This window comes from Ciconia boyciana, chromosome 9, assembly GCF_034638445.1.
Source record: "Ciconia boyciana chromosome 9, ASM3463844v1, whole genome shotgun sequence".
Taxonomy (NCBI): Eukaryota; Metazoa; Chordata; class Aves; order Ciconiiformes; family Ciconiidae; genus Ciconia; species Ciconia boyciana.
Window position 1 is genome coordinate 45,699,428 of NC_132942.1, and position 21,220 is coordinate 45,720,647.

Below are 21,220 nucleotides of genomic sequence, written 5' to 3' on the forward strand. Positions count from 1 at the left end.
TAGACAGTGGGCATTTTTAAGGTTACTTTACTACGCTGGAGCTGCAAAGATGGAAGTAATTTATTTCCTCTTGGTAATGCTCCTTTCTGGTCTAGCAATTTATCAGAAATGTTAATCCAGCAAGCAGTAAGTGTGTATGTGCTGGGAGGAGGTAAGGGGAATGGAGGAAGGAGAGAGAGAAGGCATTTAAAATTAGCTTCGAAATATTGTACATCTCATTAAAAATGTAATCATGCATAAAATGAGATCAATGAAAATTTATCTAAAAGTGCAAGGAAAAGGCGTTTTCTGGTGTGATACTGGGTATAATAGTCTGGATTTTAATTTAGTCAGTTTGCAACAAAAAATCCCTCCAGGCTAAATAAAACAGTTTCCCTCCCAGTTATTGTATGGACAGCTAATTTTCTGCACCTTTCCTTCTAATATTCAACCTTATCTCTTGCTGGATAGAGGTTTCAATATACTGCAGAGTTTGTTTTCTTTACATTTTCTATTACTGCAATTTAATTTGCATGATAAATGATGAGAGGTAGAAAGATGATAAAAAGCAGCAGAACATTTCTTTTTTAATTTTGTTTAAATTAGTGTAACTTTTCACTGACTGTGCTTTTTACACAGAAAGCCTATGTAGAAATTATTTTAAGACTCCGTATTGCAGTTAGAAAAAAATGTAATACTTGACAATAAGCTCCTGCCTCACATGCCGTTATGCATGTTCTTATTTTCATACGTTTTCTTCCTTCTTTACAGTGTGTCTGATGATACTTTTGGACCAGTTTGGTGAAATCGCCATCAGCTTCATTCCAGACTCTGTGATATAGGAATGGTTGTAGATGTATTTTAAATATGCATTGCATAACGCTGAATTTGGTTTTGCCTCTTCAACCCCCTTCCTAACGTTAGTTTTGCAGCCTTGGAGGGAGCACCAGGAAAAAGCCCCAGTAAGGATTTACTGTAAGTGTTCCTGGTTCCTAACGTGGGAATCTGAAAGCGTTTGACAGAGCCGGACGCGTCTTTCCCTGCGCTGCCCTCCCGGACCCTCTGCCGGCACCAGCCCTGCCGGGCACCGGGGCAGGGCGCTGGACGAGGGCGTGGGGCTGGACCCAGCGCTGCCCGGGTCGGCGTCCGCTCCCGGCTGGTGATGACTTCCAGCTTTTGGGGGATTGCTTCTCAGCAGCGGGAGAGAGTCTGGGCTTAGTTGCAGGAGTAGCAATGAAATGCTCAAAGGTGTTTAGGTAAAGCTGCTGCGTGTTCCTGGAGTTCAGTCTTCCCGAGTCAGGTTTGAGATTTGGGTGGCTACTCATGTGTGATGCGCTGTGGATGCAGGTGTTGCTTCAGCGTTTATCTATCTACAAGCAAAGTTGTTATAATATCTTAAAATGGTGACTCGCGCATCCTCGACCTCCTTACCTGCACCCTGCTCGCAGCGTGGCTTTGTTTCAACAGCACAAAGATTTGATCAACTTTATTCACAGCTGTTAGTTCAAAATACCTGCTCATCACGACATTTCCTTTTCTTCATGTTTTCACCCCACAAGTGCTTCATTCGGGGCACCGTACCCTGCCCCGCTGACCCGATAAGAAGGAGATGTCCCTTGTGTTTCAGTAGGCTCAGGCCTTTCCTTTCGCTCAGGGAGGCTCACAGGAATTGGTGTTAAAGTTATGGGTTTTTGGAGAAGAAATTTATTTGAATTCATTCTAGTAATCGGTTTTACGCTGGTTAATGTTACCAAAGCTAAAGGAAATCTCTGCTGAGCCCCTGCAACTGAGGAGAAAACGGGGACCTTTGTTTTCATATTTTTTTTCCTTTCCTTCAGAGGTTTATGTTAATTAAACACAAAGCAGTTAAAGTTTTACAGGTGGAAGAATGCAGTAAGTCTCCATAAATATATGTATAAGTGCTTGCTAGAATACTTCCAAAGTAAAAATGATGGCAAAGGCATGCTGTGGTGTGTGGCTGTACTGGTACGGTCACGAGCGGGGAACGCCTGCGGTGCTACCCATCATAAACCCATGGCAGTGCACCATCCTGCCCTCGGAGAACATACATTGGCAATGTTACAAGTGTATTTCTATATGAACACTTAAAAAAGGGGGTATATATAATACTGGGATTGCTTAACATATTCCACTGTAGCATTTTTGTGATTTTTTTTCCTGTAAACCTTAATTCTGTTGGTGTTTTCCGCAGACATTTGTAAAGAGACAAGAAAAAGCACTGGCAATGGAGATTTGCCATAAATGTCCTTCTTTCCCCACTTTTCTGTCTCCCAAATGACATTTCATTGCGGTAGAGTTGAGTTATAAACTTTTGAAAATTGCCTTTTTCCTTCTCTGTGCTGTAAGAAAAATATAGGGAGCACAACAAAATAATAAATAAAAATTGTAATTCAAGACCGTGCTGCTGCCTCAGCAGCCTGCTGCACTGCAGGCTGTGTTTGAAAACAATCCTCCGTGCATATTTTTTTTTTAAAGAAAAGGTGAAAAGGAGATTATTTAAGTTTCAAATTCCAAAAGTTGGAGAATGCTGAACTAAGTTTTCTTTGAAAACGTATTCTTGTCTCCCAGAGCGCACGCGGTGTGCTGCAGGCTCTCGCTGCAGAGTGGTGGGCTGCGTGGGTGATGCCCGTGTACATCCCCACACGCGGACACCGTGCGTCCCATAGCTGGGAGCCTCGTTGCTTATAGCAAGCGGGCAGTACCAACTCCAGCCCCTGAGCAAACGTGATCTCTCAGTGTCGTGCATCTTTTCTTCTCCATTTTGCCCTGCCCTGTGCTCACTATCCTTCACTTTTGCTAATTGTCCGCGGTCCCTCTGCCCCACGCCCAGCCAGACCCTCCCGACCTGGGCGGCTGCATCTCGCGCTGCGCCGAGGCTTCAGTTTTCTGAGAAACTTCTCATCAAATCCCCTGGCAGTGTCTTTTCAGGTGATGCTTGGCACAGGCATCCCGGGCAGGACCAGAAACTCCGCACAAGCAGCCAGCTGCCTTTTATGTCACTGACCTATCTCCTCTCGTGCTGCCTTTTGTTCCCCTTTTTTTTCTATGATTCTCTCCTCTCTGGGTTATCCTTATTCCCCTCTAGTTCCCTGAAAGTCTGACTCCACTGAGATCAATGCTATTAATGGATATATTAAACTGTGATAATGTGGTAAATTGGGGCTTAACTTCATATATGTTCTTTATCTCCAGAGATGGCCAAATGCTTTGCAAAAATAATGTATTGATCTACACGTGTAGTATAACTGTACATGTGTTTGGACATCTACATTAAATAATTTATTTTTATATATGAGGAACTTGTCTTCTTCCATGTTTCATCCCAAAGAGTAATCAGATCAATATGTTTCAGCTGAGAAGCAGAAAATGTGATCAAGTTTTATGTATTATGTCAAAGAATGAATTCTGCATTAGTTTTTACTTGTTGCTGCCTGCCAGAGGGGAAAAAAAGGCCAGTGGTGTTTGAACCGAAATAAGACAACTGTTTTTGTGCAAAGGACCAGTACACACGCAAAGGAAGGGCTGCTGGAGCTCCCTGCGAGTCCACTTCCACAGCATAAAAGAGAATTGTGCTGCAAACAGAAAAATGGGGAGGCGATACAACTGAACAAATAATCTCAGTCATTAATGGTTTATTGAGAAAAAATAAAGGCCACCGAAGAAAGGCAGAACACACTGATGTGTGTTTTCCTTTGAGTAGGTGCCCCATGCGTACCCTCACTCTGTGAGTATTTGTACCATCACATATACTCAAGCCAGAGATGCAACAGCATCCCCTTGGGACCAGACTTTTCCTTACTTCATTTAATTTTCTGGTTTTAATTTCTATTTCTGTAATTCTTCTGCTGCCTTCATCTTTGCTATAAACAGCCAGAGGAGCTCTGGAGTGGTCATTTTGCTTTCCAGGTTTTCAGTCTAGTGATAATCTAAATCTTCCGAGCCCTCGTTGTCTGTGATCCCTTTAATGTAAGGCTATTTGCTCTATTTCAAGGGAGAGAAATTTCCCATCAGTTTTCCCAGGATAAATGTGGAGCCTGTTGCTGAAGAGGGCATCTGCTCGCTGCTGGGTATTCATTGCTTAGCTCACTGTTGACTTGCAGCTTCTGGAGAATTTGGAGAAGACCTCTCTTCTGCCAGGGATCTACTTCAGAAGGACCTAACTTTGAATGATTTCTTGGGTCAGCCCTTGGATGCTTGTCCATCTGCGTATGGACTTTCCACGCAGGAGTGGTGGTTATTCTCTCTGCCAGGCAGTAGGAGGGATCAGAGCCTCAAGGATGATCCCACTACCTGGTCTTTTTCCCTGGAAGGAAAAACCCTAAAACTTTGGCCCACCCAAAATTGCTGCCCACAACTGTGTCATAACCTGATTTGGGGCACATTGTTATCTCTCTTTATTCTGAGAGACATAACCATGTAGATTTTAAAGGATTTGGGGAAAAGACATAATAGTAAAACTTTGGTCTTCTAAAATCTAAAGAAAGAGCCCTTTGTTTTTCCGTTCTGTGTGAGTTAGCCATCAACTTTTATCACTTCGTCCTTAAGACAAAAGGCTTACGGCATGCTGCTCCCGTTTTAGAGCAATCCAAGCCTGGTCTCCCTAACTGGCTGGTGCACAGTTCATAGGGGACTCAGCCAGCTTCCCCTGTCGTGCACGGCTCCATCTGCCTTGTTAGCCTCCTGCCCGTCACGAAATCTTCTGTAGTTATTCCTAGAGTCTCTCCCAGTTTCTTCTGCTGTGTGTCTTCCAAAGGCATCATTATACATAAGGCGTCTAATATTAAAACTCCTCATTTTACAGTTAAAATGAATATCATGGCCATTATACAGTATATTACTTTATGTTCTCCACATAATGGTTCAATGTGATCCATCTGCTTGCATGTTTGCGTTATGATGTCTTCCCCTTTATCTTACGGGCACAGAAGAAAACATGCTCCGCTTTGCTCCCTCTGCTTTTCGCTGATAACACTACCAGGCTGTTAACTTCCTTAATTTTATTTGTCCATTCAAAGTTGGTGCATTTTTTGACCTGCTGTACTTAAATACCCCAGCCTGTGGGCTGTGATGTGTCAAATAACCTTTTAAAATCCAAACAGATTATGTCCCATGTTTTCTTCCTGTCTGGAGTCTGTGCTACCTCTTTAAAAAATTCCAGCAGATTTGTCAAACAAGATTTACCCTTTATAAGACTCTGCTGGCTACTTTTTATATCAGCTCACATTTCTCCAGATGTTTTGTGATCTCATCACTTATTAATGTCTCCATGATTCTGTCTTCTGCTGAAGTTACACAGTTATTACTGGTTAATGTGGCTATGAATGCATCGTCTCTTTCTTCCTTATTAGACTGCATCTGATGACAAGAATCTGCTCAGGATGGGTTTGAACCTTAACGGAGAGAATCTTTTTTTGGTCTCAAATTTGAGAGATTGAGAAATACCTCCATTTTCTTAATCTACTACATTATTACTGTTATTTAATAATCTTGTCCAAAAGGAGATGGGATATTTCCAGTAACACATGAGTGGAAAGCCCCTGCCATGAAGATCCCTCACCTTTCCTATCTGTCCTTGCTTAATAACCTCCCATGCAAACATCATTTCAGCCTCTGTAGTTACAGACATATTTAATTTGTTTCCTCTTCTAGGCTGACTGGGCTTTTACTCCTACCTTCTGACTCGTAAAGCAATTGCCACAGGACTGTGGCTGACTCAGGGTGCTTCTTGCAAGGTAGACAAGAAAGAAGTCTCTCTAGATCACCAAAGGTAAAGAAGCTGCTTTAAAAAACACTCAGGTGTTGGCTGCCAGCAGTCGATGCTAACTAGGGCACTGACCTTTCTTGGCTTTTTCGTGGAGCCATTGGAAGTGACAGTGACTTGATTTTGCTTTCCTTGTGCTCTTGAAAAATGTTTAATTTCACTTCATGTCCAGAATACTGTTTAAGAGCAGGAACACCATTTGTGCCTTCCGTATGCACAGTCAGGAGACAGCACGCATAAACAAATACATCCGACTGGAGAACCCATGAGAAGGTGGTGTAATTCTCGTAATTCAAATCTACTTGATTTCCATCCTTCAAAAGAAATAAAACTTTATGGGGGAGCATGAGAACTTTTTCCGAAGTTGTCCCTGGTTTGGGACTGTTGGAGTGGCTGAGAATGGAGGTATGTCCATGCTGCAAAAATTTATGGGAAAGTCGTAAGCTCCATGAAGCGCATAGAATTTGGATCGGATACAAGTCAGCCTCTCCATTACATGTCTACGGCTCTCTGCATATTTGTGATTATCCTTATGAATAATGTAAGGTACTGCTTTCAGATGGGAGAGACTTTGAGAAGGAGTTAGGGAACATGTCTGAGTGCTGATAATGAACTCAGAATAGATAAAGCAATTTGTCAATGGATGGAGAAGTGCAGTCTTATGGAGAGCCAATAAAGTTTTTGGGTAAAGGAGCAAAAAAGTTTTTCTTTTTTCTTGTGGTCACCGCTTCTAGAACAATCTTTTTTTTTTTTTAATGCAAGTTGCATGGTTGGTGAGGAAGAAGTCAGATTAATGTCATTATGTGGCTTAAAAACAGTAGCTCTTATTTGAAACACTCATGTCTGTGAACGTGGATTTTTGTCATGTTAGTGACTCTTGAATCACTTGGAGAGTGCTGTTGGACTTTTTTTTTTTAAAGTATTTTGTAAAAATTTAACATTTTGATTCCCAGAACAAGAAGAATCCTTCCTCCTCCTTTCCAGGGAAATAAATTCTTTACATATACTCCTCGAATTTCTCTAGCTGGGAAATCCAGCAGGAGGTAAAGATGCTGGAAGCCATTTAAATCCTTCTAATGGGTAAGATGTTTACATTTCATGAGCCTGGATCAGAAGGGTCTGTTGTACGACTCATCTAGGTCACCTGAGAAAATTGTGCTTAAAATTAATCCATCAGGTTGTTTTCTCCGGGTGGGGCGTTGCAGTAGCTGGATGTGGGTCGTTCATCAGGGAGGTAATGCATGTCTTCAGAGCAGCTACTCCTGCGTCCTGAAATAAAAAGAATTCATCAAACAATTAGTATAAAAGGAGAGCACAGTGGGAGGTTTTAATCTTTTCCTTGCCCTATCGGAATATTTTTAAGGGACTGCTGTAAAGAATTGCTGTTAGTATTATATTGCAATGATGTATGGGATATACAGCTGTAGTCGGTTCTCCTACCTCTATATAGCTGCAATATAGCTGTTCAGGGCAGAAAATGACTGTAGAAGCTGAAGAAACCATCTCAGCAGCCTGGTAAAGCATTTCCATTGATTTTGCTCATGCTTGTGGTAGATGCTGAGGATGCTTGGGCATCGGTTACGTTTAGTAATCTCATTCTCCTGTAGTTGGGAAGACTGCCTATCTAATTGCTGAACTTTTGCTAAAATTTTAATTTGGTGGATACCCAAAATAATTTGGTCCAGGTTAGACTGTGAGATGCCAAGTTTTGTGCATAGAGAGCTCCACTGTTTATCTGAAAGAAGATAAGGTGTTGCATGAAATGTTTCTTCATCACCAACCTTCTCTCCTTACTGATGGCGAGAAGGACTTGGCATTTGATTCAACAACTCCGTATCGGTGGTCCAGGCCCTGGGTTATCTCTCCAGGAGTCTATGTCCATGTGGGACAAGACTATTTTGTGCCTCTAGGCTACCAAATCAGCCTGTTTCTCCTGCTGTAGCAATCATATGGTAAGGGAAGGGGAGGGAGGGAGAAGGTTAACTTCTAGTTCTGATTCATCACTTTTATTGAACTTAAATTCTTTTGTTTTAATGCACACTTGATTGAGCCAGCATTTATTGAAACAGTTATGGTCTGTAGGAAAAAGAGACAGCTGAAGAAAGAACAAATGAATCTAATGTAAATCAAATACTTAACGCTTTTATAGAAACTACAAAGCCTTAAATGTGTATTCTTAATGGTAATTTTACAAAACTCCACTAGGCATCTTCAAATGGAGGTGTGACAGTGATTGTTTCAGTCTGGAGATGGCTTTCCTTTCACATGCTAATCATCTGCTCATGGTGATATTTCTCAGTGTAGTTGCAGTCAGCGAATTGAATAATTTATGGAATGAATTTTGTTGTAAATTTATTGTGTCACAAGCAGGTTGTAATTTCACTAACAGTACACTTAAGTTATTAAGTAAAGTAAAAAAAAAAAAGTGGTTGATAGGATCGTGCATTTGGAGGTTCTCTTGCTCCCTCCCCAACTAGTTCTCATCTTATATATTTTCAAACAGAGTATTTACCTAATTTTTATTCAGAATCTGATCTGAGAAAGAGAGAGAGGACATTAACATAAATGGGTTTGCATTTGCACACTATTGTTGAATCTGGTAGTCGTAAACAAATTACAGAAGGTTTTATATAGACAGAAATAGCATTAAAATACCATAGCTCCGTTGCAGTGCTGCCTTCGTTCCCTATTTGTTTCTGAGTAATTGTCCTCAGCTTACAAGTGATGAAGTGTTGAAGTTACAGGCAAAACTGCAGAGAGAAGCGGAGCCTCTTGCTTCTTCCCCAACTTTGGTGATAAGATAATTTGGCGTCATTGCTAGAAAGTTGTTTCCGGCTTGAGAAGTACAGGCAGGCGGGGAAGGAAGAGACACGCATCCCCTGTGCCGGCGAGGGCTTGGACCAGCAGCGGCTGGGGGGATGCTTGGCCAAGCCTGTACAGTAAAAGGGAAGGCTTTCGCTGCCCTGATTTTAGTCTTTCCATATTTCCTTACACCAGAAATGCCCGTATTTCCCATGGCCTGTACTGGTATTTTCTATCTTCACTAACAGCATCTGCATACTACTTGTGGTGTGTTTGTTTGGAGGCAAGTTAAACAAGCATATGGTCTCACACATCACGGCGTCCTCAGAGTTAAAGTAGAATATAAGGAAAAAATACCACATCTAGGATTTTATGCTGGGAATGGGAAGCATTCCTCAAAGTCTCTTTTTGTTCCTGTACCCCAGTTATTTCCCAAGACTTTTGTCTTTTTCGTTTTCAGCTTTCCTCCGTGAGCTCTCCTCGGTGTTGTGCCAGAACAGCGAGGAGCTCGAGGTCCTGTGTTTGCACGTTGGTTGCATAGTTTGTTTTACAGCTTCTCAGGTGGAGTCTTGGGTGGTGTTTGCAGGAATAATGTGATTTTTACTGTTGCGTGGTACTTCTGAGCCTCCCTGGGAGGCCTGGAGAGGTTTATTGGTGCGACCTCTGGAAAGTTTTTCTACAACCTCAAAATGGCTCTTCCATAATTTTAAAACAGCTGTTGAAACTGTATCTAGTTGCTAATTGTTACTCTTAGGACATGGGCATTTTAGGTAAAGGCCTGCTTTTACGTTGTTTTATATAGGCTTATACATGCAGTTTTTTGCATCACCGTAGCCAGCTTAAAAGCCTGCCTGTCCTCTTCCAGGTATTTTATTTTGTCCAGCCTCCTCTCTCATCTTTGCCATCCCTTAGAGATACTAAAATGAGTTAACTGTGCCATTACATTTTTCACATCTGTTTTCACGTGCAGTAATGGAAGGTGGCAGCCCAATTTGGTGGTTACTGAATGGCCAGGGACCCCTCGTGCATCCCGGTGTTTCCAGCAGGACTTTGGCAGCTGGAGGGTTCGTGGAGCTGGAGCTTGTTGTGATATGTAAATACCATGAAAGGCAGAAGCGTTGTGATTGTTTATTTAATTGTTTAAATATGCCAATGTTAATACATATAATTACACAATATAAACACATTTAATTACTTAAATGAGCTAAATACTTTTGCATCTTAGTCTACAATTGCAATCAAAAGTTCTCAGTGGGTGGCAGATTTAGAAAAGAATTTTTTTCTCTGATGGATGCCTCTAAACATTTACTCTTTTGTGTTAGGAGTAGAGGTGACATAGGGCACAAAATCCAGAGGATCACAACTGCACAGTTAAAAAGTATGCAAAAAATAGGTTTCCCTGGCTCACTCGGGTTTTAATGATGATCTTGAAACTAGCTGTATAGCAGGTGAAATGAATGAGTGCACCACTCTCCTCATGGAAATTGTACATACTGATAGCACATGAAGAGTGGGCACAATATTTTATTTGCATTTGGTGGTGGGCATACTAACACAGAGGAGTCGTGACCTGGTGGTGCCAGTGCCAGGCTGGAGAGCAGGACTCGGCGCATCCTCGCCGGCTGGGCCGGCAAAGCCGCACGGCCTCTCATCTTCAGCTTTGACCACGCTTGTGCTAGACTTTGGCTAGAAGTAACACAAATAAATCTCTCTTTCTAAAGCACTCCTCACAGTGTTAAATACTGGACTGGTCGATTAAATTACAATGGATTTGTCACAATAGTGTTTCAGGACTAGGAGTAAAAACTTCATTGAAATCTCCTGTATGGACTTCGGTTTCATTAGGTTGCCTATCTCCGGCTACTTGTTCCTGCTACTGTAAATTGCAGTTAAAATTGAGAAAGCATTTCTACGTTTCATTCCTCAGATGAAATTCCTCTTAGAAGCACTGTATTGTAATTATGGTTGTGCGTGTTAAATTTTTAATTTGATTTTCATTTGTCTATTCAATTGATATAATTGATGTGCATCCTTTCTCCCTCAGGATACAGGTTAATAACCTACTAACCTCGGAATGAAGGAATGATAAAAGGATACCACACCAGGGTTTAAGGGACCATTTATAATATATGTTTTTAACTGTAGCCTTATTTTTTGTCCCTTGTAGCCTACAGCATTTTGTACTTCCAAAGCCTTGACAGGCATTAAAAACATTAATTATTTTAACTTTAATGAAAAGAACTATTCATACCGGACCTACAAGGAGGCTAATTATATTACCATTTGTGAATATCTTACAAAACAAAAGAGAAAAATAAGTTTTATACATAGAATCAATTTCTGTTCATTGTCTGAACAGGTACTTCTTGGTTGCTTTTGTTTTTGCACTTGTTCAAACTGCAGAGGGGACTTGCCAAACGAGTAATACTTACAGTCTACGAAAGATTATGAAAGTGGGTAAAAGAAATATTTAGATAACATCAAGGCATTTGCTAACTGTGGAGATTCATAAGATAACGCTGGAGCAGGATAGATAACATCAAGGCATTTGCTAACTGTGGAGGTTCATAAGATAACGCTGGAGCAGGATAAAGTGCAAAGGTATCTAGGTTAGGGTAAAATACTTTGCAGATTTATTCTCGATACCTATTTTTCTTAAGTGAAATGGGTCCTTTCCCGTGGTAGTGCATTAAGGATAATCGCCCCTACAGATCACAGTTCAAGGTCAAATTTTCTACTACAGCTGGAGCTGGAAGGTTAAGCTGTTTTGCCACCTCCAGACCCAAAGAGAGTCAGAGAAGTATTAGTATCGGGGTGATGAAAATGCTAGGAAAAGCCTTCCTTTGCTGTGTGTCGGCCTGGGGACATTCACTGCCCTGACCAGCCTCTCCCGGCTCCTGCTCTTTGCCGAAAACCTGCTGCTTTGGGACCTCACGGCTGCCCCTTGTGCCCCGGCAGGACACATCACTTTCCAGATTCCCTTTTGGTCCCTGCTCGCTTGGCGGGGCTTCGGTTGTTAGCTGGTGTGCAGCGCTTTATAAAGACGCATTTCTTCTGGGACACCAGTGTGCAAATCTCGCTGGAGTTCACGCTGAACCCTGGCCAAGCCTGAAGTTTATTCTAGCGGAGAGAAACGCTTTCTTCTAGGTTACGAAGCTGGAAATGGAGTGATTAAATGAGCCAGCAGTAAGTGCAGAATTAGCACATGGCTGAGTCCACTCTCTTCTGGATGATGCTGGAGGTCTCAGAGGAATAGCAGGGCTGGCAGGACCGGGGGAAGAGGACCAGCCCCGGCTGTTTTCTCACCTTCCCTTTTTGCTGAGGGAGTGAGTGCTCTAAAGTGCTTTGTGTGTTTCAGCAAAACGTTTCAGCAAAACAAGAAAGCCTAGGTGTTGAGAGGAATAACTGAAACGCTCCCAAATATATTAAATAAACATCCCAAGATGTACAAATCTCATGCTTCAGAAAGTAACCAAGCTATCAAATGCTTGAAACTGGATAGAGAATTTGCCTTGGTAAGTTATCCAGCGCTGGGCTGCTGTGGGCTCTCTTGAGGCTTTCTCTGGAGGACCTGATGCTGAAGGCACGAGGGTGCTGCACGGAGCCTTGCTCCCGTCCTCTGCGGGAATCCCTGGGTTGGCAAATGAGCTCAGTGTCCTGCAGCCAAACGGAAACTTTCCTTGGTGTTGTGCCTGTTTAATCAACTGGTAGTACCGGATAAACTGTTCCCAGGCCAAATATTAAATGGGCCAGCTTGTCCTGCATTTTATCACGGTGCTATTCCAGTACCTTCCACGTGCAGATCAAGGTTAAAGAGGGTCTGGAAAGAGCAGACATCTGTGTCCGTTGTGCAGTGAAGGGTAATGAGCACCAGGGACTTTTTCTGAAATGCTTCAGCTGGATATGGAAATGAAAACTATTAAACTTCTAACCCATGACTCTTTAGGGAGCTGATTGGTAACAAACGACAGCATTTTCTGTGTCTGGTAGGAAAGTTAGAGGATGGCAACGTCATATGTTTTGTTGGCCGATATAATGGAGAGCTGCTTAAGACCTGAAAATGAGGATTTAGTTGATTAGATATAACCTTCACATTTATTAAACTAGTCCCAACAATTAAAAAGTTGACCTTGCCTTTGCATGTCAGAAATAGTGAAAGCTCCTGATGACAGTGAGAAACCTGTGCAAACTTCTTGGACTGCTCCCCGTCCCAGCTCACACTCTTTGGCCTATCAACAAAGGCCAAATAGTTTGCATTTAAAATTGTTATACTAAACCAGGTATATGTGCAATCTTTACAGAAGCTAGCATAACTGGCTCTAATGCCTTTATAAATACGTTCAGTGGTCATGGCCTGTTCTTGTGGGGAGAAAATTGAGTTTGCTATGGGAATGTCAACTCTGAATTTCTTGACATGTGTGTATAAAGTCTCATTTTTAAAGACGTATGACTAGAAAGACATAGCTTCCTTAAAAATTAGTCTAATGTGTAGTGTAATCTTGGACAGTCTGCATAACGATATGAAAACTGCAAAGCTGGAGCTGGATGGTTCATAAGCCACGAAGAGCTTCAGCAGCATAAACAGCGTAAGATGAATGAGCCGCATTGCTGGGGACGCCACTCCAGCACCCAAATTGAATCAGAGACTCTGGGATTTAAAAATAATGTGGCTTTCTGCTGAGGTAAAGCAGACTCTGTTTTGTTCTGCCAGGGCTAGTCCTGGTTGCAGTTCTGAAGCAAAGATTTCAGCCAAAAGCAACAAATACATAAATCACTGGGGGCATCCATCCTTGCCACAAGGAAGGGACAGATTCATCAGCCGTGGGTGGTCTTGTGCCCAAATGCTCATTATGCTTCTACCTGCTCTACACTTGCAACGAGAGGACGTGACTTCCCGGGGAGCAGGACGGGAACTGGGTTCGTGCATTTCCTGTTAAACTGCATGTGCACTGGCTTTTAGATCAGGCTTTTCTCATTCTTTATTGCGAGTTGTACCCACCAGTCAACAGTATCATTGTTTGTCTTTATTACGCTGTTAACTATAGACAGGCATGAATCTGTGCGGGCAGAAGTGAACGGTTGGCGAGCTGATGCTGCAGAAAACAAGGGCTATGCCGAGACTGTTGGGAATTTTCTTGCTGGTTCACACTCATCCCTGTCTGTAATGGTTCTTGCATCTTCTAGAGGAAAACCCAAGAACCTTAGAGGACACTGGGGCTGCGTAATCTCTCCCCAAAATGTATATCTTATTTTGCCCTCTGGTAGTTAAAGATTGACATAAACCCTAGGGTACAAAGTTTAATATCCCTTCTAAACTTATTATAATTAATTAGGAAAACTTGTTGTTTTTAATCTCGTTGGTTTGTGCCTGTAGTGACTTCCTTTGGGACAGTCCAACAGCATGCTTTATGAAAACATGTTTTGTTTTGACCCTGTTCATCTAGGATATCGTCAAGTCTATAAGTACATTATTTTTTTGCCTCTACTATACATTTCCTTCTACTTATTAACATTGATTTTCATTTCCCATCATGTTGTCGATTCCCCTGCTTTCCTCGCTATCCTCTCCCGTGCTAATTACCCTCAAACTTTTATCTTTTCTACCAAACATATTAAAGAGCACAAACTTACCTTGTGACAAGGATGGCTTGGCCAGGGTGTAATGCAAAACTGTCTAACTGTTGGAGTGCTAAAAGATGGGCACAGATTTAGGGATGCTGTGAAATCCCATTTAAAGGTTTTCCAGAGCAGGTTGTCCTCGTTCCTGCTTTAATACAGGGTTTTTGCTCGGCGACCTCCCAGAGCCCTTTTAATTTCTGAAATTTCCCCCACGGTGGCTCAAAACCAGGGGGGATGATACGAGAGAGGCTCTGTCCCGCCCGGTCTCCCCAGCACGCTGATGAGGTGGGAAGCGCTGGGGAGCAGCAGCGAGGGGTGGGCTGTGGGACGAAGATGAGCAGCACATGTCTGACATGACGGAGAAGAGGGAGCACTTGACCTGCTTTGAAGCCCTATTGCTTTGCAAACTCGCGCTTCATTTTCTTCTCACTTTAATGGTGACCTCTTTCCAGCCTTTGCTGCTTTGCTCTCCCTCTCGCCCAGCATTCGCACGGTCTGGGCTGTTTTCTGTGTTTTGGATGGCTTTCTAAGAGACGTTCCTCAACTAAGTCAAAGTTCTCACCAGCATTAAAGAATATTCTGATGTGATATTCTTAAAACTGTCTTTTGGCTTGCTGGTGCCTTTTGTACAACACACTGCCGAGTTTTGTGCTGGACATGCAGTATATAACCTGTTATACATCAGACACCTCACATGTCCATTTTTGATTGCTTAGCCTTTTAAAAAACTTTTGAAACAATAAACTATACATTAAAGACCTCATTATACTGTGAAATTAAATTACTACCAAGCAAAACCCCTGAACATCTCCAAGATAATTTCTGTATTACTGTTATTTTTGCCTTAAGGTAGTTTATTATGATTATTGTTATTTCTTGCTATTGCAGATGAGGCAGGAGGTGAGTCCAGCTCACAGGTCGGGAAATGGTTCAGATGCTGACCGTGTACCATCTGAAAGGTCGATGGGCCGTAGGTGGAAGGCAGGGTTGTCTTCAGGTCGCTCCCTGGGAGGTGCAGGAGCTGCGTTTAGCAGCAATGAAGTTTTAAACCAGCAGTTAAATCACAGACCTATCATACTTATATTTTCAGCCTTGTACCTTCACATTTCTCTTCAAAAATGTTTAACTTAGAATGTGTGGCAACATTTGAATTAAAAGTTGAGCTGGCGTTGTATGGATAGCTTATTGCTGTCGGTTGGATTCAACACCATTATTTTAGTTTCCATCCTCTGATTCAGTCTTTATCCCCTGGTCATTTTATTTTTTGCTAATTATGACCTGTGGATCTCAGGCTAGGTATCTCAAAAATATTGGATTACTAACCTAACCGTTTGCTTTTCGTGTGCTTGCTGACTGACTCCATAGAGCCTGATTGAAATGCATCGTTACTGATGCCTGACTCTGTCACCCGCATCCCTCCGGAGGTGACTGGGGCTTACCCAGCTGGTTGATGCAGACGAGCAAAATGTACTGACCAGCGGTTTGCGTTGGAGGAAAATGAAATGTAATTTCACAGCCGTGGCAGTCCAGCTGGGAAAGGAGGGGAGGAGCGCGGCACAAGCGGTGGGGAGCGGGCGTTTGGGAGGCTCCCTCAACAGGCTGCTCACCAGAGAGGGACAGAGGCTTCTTCAACAAACTTCACATCTTCTTGATGAGTTGACAACATTAGGAAATGTATCGCTGTGCCTGTTGATAGAAAATCATTGCATGCAACAGGGAATTTCCCCGGTGGGCTGCAGTAAAGGATATCGGCACTGGCCCTTCGAGACACTGGTGGGGTGTATTGGCAAAGTGGAGGATGACCAAAGCACAGCTTTTCCATGGATTCAGGACAATTTTGCAGTGTTAAGCAGCTGGACTTTGCTGCTTTCACTTGAAAAAATATTTATCCCCACATTGTCAAAGATTTGGCTTTTTTGTGTGAACATGTGTCTACAGGGTTGGTGGTTATTCTCAAACTGTCGATAATAACTTAATGGTTTCCTGAGCTAATCTGATTTATTAGTTGGTTGTCATTGATGACTCACCCCTAAAACCAAGAGCCAAGAGGGGCAGCAGCCGGCACAGGGCAGCGCCAGCCCCCCGGCACCCACCCGCACCCCGCACACGTGGCTTCCCCTCTGTGGTATGCATCGGCTTCTTCTCCATCGTGTCAATGAAAAAGGGGGTATTTCTGACCATAACATTCTGAGCAACTTCAGGCTTTATAGATTAAATCTCACATCTTGAAGTGCACCCAAAAGCTGCCAGCCAATGCAGCGTAGAAAGCAATAGGAGTTAATAATACATCCGAGTCTCCTGCCACGTCCTACGGCTTTTTTCTTCAATATTATTCAAAATTTAGGCACCTTTCATATTAATTAAATGGTAACTTTTTCTATCCCACGATCCAACTATCCAATAATGCTTGCTCAGAGCAATCAGAAATGACAAAAATAAAGTACTAATATAATTTTATTATGAATGATTTGATCCCTGGGGTTTCTATCATATTAAACAAAGAAACAAATTAACCAGTGACTGAATTAAGTGGAGGAACTTGCATCATGGAGAGGCAATAGATTTTTTCATAGTTAAGCTGCCAGCTACTTTCATGCTTCAAGTCCAGTTTCCAAGTTTCCCCATGAATTTCCTAGAAATAATCCTGCCATGTATTGATGCATATGTCAGCACGTAGCTTTTTTTTTCATAGGAAATGTAGTAAAGAAGATCAGAAGAGGGACTTTGAATGCATTAATCTGCATTTCCAAATCTACTGAATCAATGATCGCTCCTCAGGACAGTACTGGTGGCTTGGGTGGGTTTGTGAGAGTCTGTCCTATGACAGGTCTTTGTGGATGGCTCTGGGCAGCATCTCCCAAGCCTGACGTCACCTGGTTGTGCTGGATGGGCTGCTCTCTTGTTTATTTACTCTCTTGCTTCCCAGCTTTTAAAATAATTACCATCTTCTCTATTTCAGCTGTTAATTTTCTGTAGGAGACCATTGCACATACAGACTGTCAGATAGAAGAGGTTCAAAACATTTCCCATATTTAGAAAAGTATTTATCGCAGCAAAGAGAGGTATTTGATAGGTGGAAGCTCTCTGGCACAGCCCTCCTCCGGTGAATGCACGCGGCGGCGTGGGGTGCAGCAGCAGCGGCTCTCTGCTGGAGGCTGCTCTGACCACGAGCCTTCCCCTCACGCTCTGCTCTGATTCTCCCTGGGGACAACTGTGGTCTGTCCCACCAGGGACCGGACCTCTCTGCGTTACCGGGACGGTGCGAAAGAAGTTTGCTGGGATGTGGTCAGTGACATTTAAAAGCACCTGTGCCTCTATAAGTGCTACTGCATATTATGCTATGTTAACTTTTATGTTATAAGCATATATACATATATAATATATGTTGCATTAAACTTTGCCATTTAGGGAACAGTCGGGTACAGAATGGGACCTAAATCCTGGGGTAGCAAAGCACTTTTAACTACCATTAAAGAGGCGAGATCATGTGGGTTTCTCTCTGAGATGCGCTTGTCCTTGCCAGCATTGAGGTGTAAAGGAGGACCACGTTCTTGACTCTCAATGCCTATTTTTTTTCTTCAAGTTCAGACTTAAGTTTGTCAGGTGGTTCCAGGCTGGGACCATACCAGTGGGCTTTGGATGTGATGTGGAGTTCAGGTATTTTCCCCCGACAAGGCTCCACGTATCCGGTGCACAACTGATCCCTTTATGGCTCTTACCCCTATTACTGCAAACACAGAAAGTTTCCGCTTCTGGGAGAGACAAAGCAGCTCTGAAATCGGGACTGAGCAGGAGCATCTCTGAACACAGCGATGAATTTCCCTGGCTATGACAAAACCATGTTTTCTGTACCATTTGTCTTAAGGCTTTGTGGTAATTGCGTGCTGTTAAGCTTTTGAAACGTACCCCTTCGTCAAAACGCTGGCGCGTGACCCCGGTCAGTGCAGAGGCGTGCGGTGAGTCCTGCCAGGCTCCCGAGCAGAACAGGAGCAACCCAGAGCACGCCCGCCTCCGATGTCGTGCATGTATATTATTTACTGACAAAATGCCAAGCGTGGGATAAGCACTTTCCTGGCTGAGACAATATTGATAAAGAATCCAGGAATCTGCAATGGAATTGGGGTTTTAATTGCATTCCTGCCCCCAAAAGCTTGATTTCATGGTAAGATCAATAATACGTTAAAAACCGAGTACAGTAAAATAAGTGTATAATGTTCTTAAAATCTGTACGCAGTGCATTACTGCTTTATTATTTACTTTGTTCTGTCTCATTGGGACCCAGTGCCGCAGTCCCCCCGGCAGCGGGCTGTCAGCAGTCCCGGCTCGGTAAAGGGGACATGGCAGCCGTGAAGTCCTGCGTCCTCGTGAGATGCAGCCTGAGTCCTGTTTGTAATTGTCAGTTATTAATTAACGTCTTCGCTTTGGGGCTGTAACGAGCAGGTTTGGCACAGGCACAAGCACGGGAAGCTGTCGGGTCGGACGTTTGCCGAAACCGCTGTGGTTTGTCTGCATTTGGGATGGGGGCATGGTGTAGGAGCCAAACCCTTCCCACTCTGAGTGGAGCTTCCCTCCATCTCGTGCCTGCCCGGCCACGCCGCTGCGGGTCTTCAGCCCTGGGCAGCGATGCTCCACATCTGCTGCACCCAAGGGGTGAATGACAGGGAACGTTATTAAGTCCCTCAGCTTTTAATACTGCATCTCATCCTAATATGCTGTATCAGATGACTTTGGTCACATCTCTCTCTTTCTAAAAAAGATATAACAGAGGGATTAATCAAAATTGGGGTAAGCTAAAGCATGACCGTTCTGGCCAGCCTCTGGTTTCAGCAGTTGTAAAATAATGGCCAGCTTCTTGCTCCTCGCTATAAACATCTGAATGAGGACGCTGAAAGAATTAAATTTTGTGCCTGAAAAACGACATATTGAGTAGGAGCTCTGCTTTCATCTCTGTGATCATGTTTTTAGGAGAATACGCGCAGAGTCTCAGCGTTAACATTCTTTAACTGCTCCTCAAATTACTAATGCTTCACGTTGCTTTAATCCATTCTGCTGTAATAGCTTTATTAGATTAAACTCCCTGCTGAGCAAGTGAGGAACAGTGGGATTATCACACTTCCCTTTGAACAGACAGTAAAGACAAAATAAATGGTTAACAAAATAGAACAAATTCAGTTTGCAGGTGATCTGCAGTTCTCAGCCTCGTGGACTGCGGATAGGCTCCGAGCGTCCCTATTATTCCTTGCTTGAAAAACGCCTTTTTAGCAGCCTGAAGAAATTTCCGAGGTAAAAAAGAAGTCCTAATGGAATAAAAGTTCCTCTTTCCCCTTTAGATGTGTTGCTAATTGCATCGTGCCGACTGCAGGGACAGTGTGAGGAAAAACTGAAACTTTATTTTAAAAAAAATTTTTTTTAGCTTCACTTTTGCCGAAGCCGTAGGTGCGCCAGTAACAGCCTTTATCCAGTGTCTCCAGAGTGGCAACTCCTAATGACTGATTTTTTTTTTTTTTTTAGCAAATCTAATTAACTATTTGAAGTATTTCGTCAAGAGGCTCACGGTTACTATACACAAGCAGTGGGTGGCTCTTCTAGAGTCTCTTAAAAACTCAGTTTCTTCTCAGCATTCTTAAAATCCTCGTCTGCTGGAGCAATTTGAATTTTGTTATTAGTGACTGCTGGAAATCATAATTCAATAAAGACTAACTCATTTAAAAATGCTTCATGCTGAGCGTGCATTAGGTAACTTGGGAAACTTAGGAGACACAGAAAAACATATACTAATATTCAGGTCTACACAGGAAATTGGTATGGCACTGAGCAGTTTGAAGGAGGCTTTTTGTATTTTTTTAAGAAGCTGCAGAAAGGTTGGAAGGAATGCAGTTTTTTTCTAGTAAATGTATTCCTTCCCTCTCCCCAGCTTTTTTTTCCTAACGCGCTGGCATCCGTCCAAAGGAATTAAAGCCCCCAACATACTAGGGGATAGTGAAAATATACATGATAAACATTTCTAAAATAATTTCATAGATAAATAAGAAAGCCATCATGTTTCTTTTCGTAAACTCCTTGTATGTCCCTTATTACTTGTCTCGAATGAGTTTGGAAGTTTTAAGTATCTCTCCTACCCCATCTCTCCTATTCCCTTTATGGCAATAATATTACGGTCATAGAATATATAGTCTTGCCATGGGGGAATGGGCCTCCTGCTCGGGTTTTTAAGCCACATCTGCAGCTGCAGCTGGACCAGGCTTTGAAAAATATCGGTATTATGAAAGGATGTCGTTTTCTAACAATGAATTCTCCTTCAGAGGACGCTGCGCCATTTCATTCCTGCCCAGTGCTGTCCGGCAGCTGTCTCCTCTGCAGTTCATTTGCTGCTCGAGTTCACCCTAGGAAATACACAGGGGTATTTTTTCCCAGTTTCTTTCCCCACAAGTTGTTTCATCTTTAGAATCACAACATTTCCTGCCAACATCAGAGGTTTCCATTCTTGTCTCCTCTCTCCCTTGTTCTTTCTAGCCATTTTCAGACTTATATAGGCCTTCTGTTTCTTACCATCTCTCCCTTTCATCCCCCGGTCCTCTCGCGGTGCCTCCCTCGTTTCAATTCTCCACTTAGCTGGGGTTCAGAAAACAATTGCCGTCTTCCACCTGTTTTTCCTCCTTTGTTGCTCTGTGGTTTGATTTAGCCTCTCTTTGTCTGCTTTCCCCTTCTTGGGTTTTTTTCTTTATTCCCCTCACCCTCTTTTTAAAATCAGAGAAAATGATCAATATTATTCCCCCCCTCTCTGTTTGATAAGATAATGCTGGACTAATGCGGTGGAGATGGATTTGTTGTCGCTGCAGAGAGGGAGGAGAAGGGGTAAAGGACTCCAGAGACGGCAAAGGGCGCTGCGGAAATCGGAGGCTCGGGCAGGGCGGGCAGGGCTGCGCGCTCGCAGCCCCTCTGCGGGCAATACGCTCCGGGTCAGGCGGGACGAGCCTGAATAAATATACGTAATTCCGTGGATAAAAATCTGGGACAAAGGCCTGGGTTCTTTGCCCA

The 21,220-nt window shown here is 43.0% G+C and overlaps 1 protein-coding gene across 1 annotated transcript in view; it reads left to right on the forward strand.

The window, feature by feature from the left end:
- ZFHX3 (zinc finger homeobox 3) overlaps window positions 1–21,220 on the forward strand; it is a 693,289-nt gene that overhangs the window by 57,154 nt on the left and 614,915 nt on the right. Inside the window, exon 6 of the mRNA XM_072872994.1 lies at window positions 5,650–5,767. The gene's annotated coding sequence lies outside the window, so the exon portion shown is untranslated. The remainder of the gene's footprint in view (window positions 1–5,649; window positions 5,768–21,220) is intronic.